This window comes from Triturus cristatus, chromosome 4_1, assembly GCF_964204655.1.
Source record: "Triturus cristatus chromosome 4_1, aTriCri1.1, whole genome shotgun sequence".
Classification (NCBI taxonomy): Eukaryota; Metazoa; Chordata; class Amphibia; order Caudata; family Salamandridae; genus Triturus; species Triturus cristatus.
This window is the reverse complement of record NC_140585.1, coordinates 282,337,637-282,342,940: the sequence shown is the minus strand read 5'-3', so window position 1 is coordinate 282,342,940 and position 5,304 is coordinate 282,337,637.

The window sequence follows — 5,304 nt, the reverse complement described above, 5'->3', positions numbered from 1 at the left end:
TGGTTCCTAGATCAGTAACATCAAGACAGTCATGCTCTACTTCAACAACATCAACATCACAATCAGGAAAAGGCAACGCAGTGGCGTGATTTAAAACAGCAAAACTTTTCAATGTTACATTCTCTGCCGCCAAGATAATTTGTTCATACTTGGTAAGGCGACTGCTTGTGAGGTGCTGAGTACGAGTTCTGGTCAACAATTTTATAATGAATGTGGCACATAAACTGTCAAACGTTGATCCATTACAATGTTTTCATATCTCTCAATACTGACACCTGTCTCTACCACAGATCTGAGACATAACAGGCAAAGCTGCAGCTACTGGGTCTAATGTAGCAGAGAAGTAGGCCACAGGCCTTTGTGCACATCCGTAATTTTGTCTGAGCACTGAGAGAACACGGCTCTCCCTCTCACTGCAGAAAAGCAAAAAAAGCTTTGTTATAATCAGACATTCCTAGCTCTGGGGCGCGACAAAGACTTCAGGAATGCGACCACACCAAACATTTGTTAGCCCAGGGTACAGGATCAGACACATTATTGTGTGTCAACCACTGTAGAGGCTAGCCACTTTGTAAAAGTTGGGTATCCACTGACAACAGTAGCCCACCATTCCCAAAAACATCCTGACTTCCTTCTGTGTCTTTGGCAGATTCATTTGCATGATTGGCAAAATTCTTTCTTGTGACACCTTCCTTGCACCTCTCACAATGTGCTGTCCTAGATATAGGACTTCTGTCTTACAGTAATACAACTTATTTGAGGACACTTTATGTCCATTCTCAGCTAAGTGGTTCAATAGAGCTATGGTATCTGCCTTGCAAGCTTCGAGGGTGCTTGATGCAACCAGCAAATTATCAATATATTGAACCAATACCGAACTGCAAGATATGATCAAAGATTCAGATTCTTTTTCAAGACCTGGTTGACGGTAGAAGGACTCTCCGTATACCCTTGTGAAACTCAAAACCATTCCAAAACACAACTGCCGAACCAAAATGCAAAAACGAATTGGCTATCCTCATGCAACGACATGCAACGATACAGAGAAGAAAGCCTGACAAAGGTCAAAGACCGTAGACCACTCAGCTTCACAGGGAGTTTGAAACGGTATCACAGCTGGATTTGGTACCATGGGACAGCAAGAGACCACAATATTCCAAATTTCCTCAGGTCCTGCACAATGCAGTACTTTCAGCTTGGCTTGTGCAGACCCATTATGGTGAGATACATGGACTTCCCATGATATCCATCATGATGCTTTGTCTAAATCACTGGAGTAATACCAGTAATCTTTTCAGGGGTCAAATTGTATTGTGGCATTCTGGGATATTCCGCATTAGCTTTCACTTGTATATGGACAGGCTCAACTCCTCTGATCAGTCCAATGTCCTTCCCTGAAAAGTCCCAAACAACCACTCTCACTGTATCACTGAGATCCAATGGCAATTCCTCGATGGTCATCATTGGGAAAATTGTAGCAAGCAAGTTTTGGCTCGCAAATTTATAGTCTGTCTGAAGTTCTATACCCTTCTGTGTGCAATAAATGGTGCAATTTAACTTGCACAGCAAATCCTGCCGTAACAGACACACAGACTAGTATTGCACACTACAAATTAATGATTCTCCTCAAAGGACCCTATCTCTTGTTGTCTCACTCTCAGACCATTCTGTAGCTATTTTACACTCCGTCCACAAATCACTTGGGAACACAATGTTAAACAAGGTATTCAAATCAGTGCACAAATCTTTAGAGATTTTCTCAAACCACTCACCCTATTTATACCATTCAACAGTCTTCTCTCTCAACCATGGGAATTCATTTGATAATGAGGCAAGATCACTTCTACTCCAGGGTACATGAACGTAACCCCCACTGGGTTCCTCTCTCAAAGGGTAGTTTGTAGTACTTGTTCCTATCCCCTCCACTGGCCATTTATCTTCCCATCTATCCAAAGTGCTCCAATGCTGAGAATCAATACTCAAATTTGCATTTTCAACCCTGGTGTCCTAATATTTTCTATATCCTGATCAGAAAATAAGCTGATGGCTCCTTTGCAACGCTTTTGTATGCTCTACATCTATCTCATACTTCGATTATCTCGGTCAATTAGTCATAAGCTTGTCTTGCTTTCCTAGTGACATATTTACTCATAAAGAAAGGTTTGTTCTGCTGATATGTATCTATTAGACCAAGTTCAAGACTCCCACTAATCATCTCATCCAACTCGAGCTTCAATTGAACTACATCCACCAGATTCACTTTCAAGGAGGACTGAAGAGTTCCCTGACTCACTTCTGTCCTTCCAATCTCATTTGATGTGGAATTAAAGCCTGTCAAAAAGTCTTCCAGTTCCTGAACATTAATTAAGACCAGGATGTACCTCAGGGGCTTTAGACTCCACTGTTATTTTAGGGGTACTATTATGCATGCTCAAAGTTGAGTCCCAAACGAGTGAACCCAAATCTTGTTAATCCAAGAAGATCTTACAGGTCTAAATCCAGTTTGATGTGTAGATGGGACAGCACTTGCACCACAAGGAGAACTTACATTATTGGGAACAAATCTTCCTGTCATTGCACCAGTAGGCGCATTTCCTGAACCCTGTGTTGAACCAGATGCGCCATATTTTGTCTATCCTGCCCTGCCGAACCTGGATCATATATAGGTACCACCGGGCCAAGGGTAACTAGAACCGTAAGGGCATCTAGAGTATTCAATGTCATGGAAGCATTAGGGACACATCCCCTTTGAATCTCCTCCTGTCCCAATCTGGTCCTTATTCATAAGAGGAACAGTGATCACATTTGGGCTCACAGTAATGGGTGCTGTAGCAACTCCCGTAGGTCCATTGACAGTGCTGCTACCCCCTCCCACTATTTGGCATTCATTGTACGTAGGTGGGCGTTCTGACAACAGCATATCTAGCAGACCATCTCTTGTATCACTGTCACTATTCTAATCTTTCTCTCCTGTATTTCTCGATTTATTTCCCTTCTCTGTGTTTCATCTGTTTCCCTGCCCCACTTCCATCACTTGTTAATGCAGGGTACATTTTCACTCCTTTTATCATGTGTGTTCTCCACCTTTTCTGCTCTGCATCTCATCTCACATCTAGATAGGTACGCATTGCTTTTTTAACTCTACACAGATATCTTTCTTTTTCTCTGGCCTTTGCTGCGTGCTCCCATGTATTAAGCACTTCAAACTGTACCGGTCTCTGTAAAGGATTCATCTCATGTAAGATTCTCCTCAAATTATCAAGAATTCTCAAATGAAATGTACCTTAGTGTGGAAACACCAATGCATCTTCTTTCTCAGTGATCTTGTGCCATTGTTTAAGCCAGTGTAGAATCAGTGCTATATTACTACCGTCCAGCCGGACAGTCAGATTTCATGTATAGCAAAATTAGAGATCAAACAAGAACCAATAAAGTGGGACACAGTCCTGCGTCCTACACATTTACAAGACATTTACAAAACATATACATTAAACAAAACATTTAGGGGAGAGGAGTTGGCCTAACAGCTAGGGCACTCGACCTCGGACCTGGGGAACTGGGTTTGAGTCTCGGTAATGACGCTGAACATCCTGTGATTCTGGGCAAATCACTTAATCTCCCCGTGCCTAACAAAAAGCGAATGTGTGTCCTCATCTAACGTAACTGGTGCTATGTAAAGCGCTCAGATACCCGATTGGATCCGGGTCAAGTTTGCGCTATATAAAACTCTGCAAAAAAAAAAAAAGTGTGTCAGCAGCATATTGTAAAAATATAAAATCACACAAACAAGTCCGAATCCCCGAAGGAAATTAAGTCTAAGCAATAAGAAACACGCTAAAAATTCAGTAGCGGCAACACAAAAGATAAAAAAAAGAATATGTAGGTTACATTTCAGAGATTGATCTTCCTGACTAATAAGTAAACCTAGAAACCTAACTTTACCTATTCTATAAAAATCTAAAAATCCTAAAGCATCTAAGGAAAGCAGGGATATGTGTCAGAAATAATGGAGTTTCAATAAAAGTACTCCAGCTAGAAAATGTATAGCATTAAGTTACACCATAAGAGATGCGTAAATGAGATCTGCACCTCTGAATAGTCTAAAGTCGTCTGCCTCTTTAACTATCACGCAGTACCAATTACCACACAAGATCGAAGGGTTTTCTACATAATCAGCTTTTAGTAAATTTTCAGCTTCCATTGCACTTTGGCAACATTTCTCTTGTCTCCCAGACTGGGAGTTGGAATATCGTTCAACCTTGAACAGTCTTTTATCTGCCATGAAGACTCATCTCCTGCCTCATTAGTACATTTTCTTTTTGCCAACGGTTTCCTCCCCCATCTACTATCGCTACATGAATAATGCCCTTTTCTAACTACTGAAGCCTTAAATTTCCACTGCAGAGTAAATAGGAAACACACAAACCAGCAATTCTCACATTATGGGTTAGACACTGTAAAATCCCAAAGCATAAGGACTTTGATTTGCTAACTTAAGAAAACAATTAAATGCACTGACAATTGAATATATGTGCCCCAATGGTTATCATTCAACAGATTAATATGTCAGTCTAATGGAATAGATCACGGCTACATATTCATTAATTCAATTATGTAACACACGTTAACTTATAGTGTAGGTATGAATGCAAACTACAATTTCATTCAGAAACTACATTTTAATATGCACACATTATTCAGTTATAGCTTGTTACAGCATGGAACAATTTCAAAATATAATTGAAACTCCATTTGTTAGTATTATTAAACCACACTTAGTGTACAGAGTGCTACCTGCACATCGTTTACTCTAAATGCATAGCCTATAGGGGGTAGAACCAAATTACGCCAATCCAATGGCAAGCTGACTGACCCCAGGAAGCTTGCTGATGAGGAGGATATCTGGGTCAGCATCAGAGTGTCCAAAAAGGTGCCTGGGAGTGACCCCAAGAAGGTTGGTTCAAGTTCCCCTCAACAAAGTGAGCTGCAGATCTAGAGCGACCCAAACAGGTCTCAGGTTAAGGGAAAAGGAATGGGTTCCCATTTCCCTTCTGATAAGAAGGAGGGAGGTTCTAGTGGGCGGTGGACCAGGGTGCCCCATTTCCAAACCCGCTGCTTTGATTGTTCTCAACTAGGACACAAGCAGGGGGACTCTCTCTGCCCAAAGAACCCACCCACTAATGAGAACCCCACTAGAGACCAATATGGCCTATGGGGAAAATAGTCATAGGCCATGCCCTGCTCTCCCTCAGCTCGGAGATAGACCAGAGAGCGTGCTGGTAATCCCTGAGGGTGGGAGTTGTA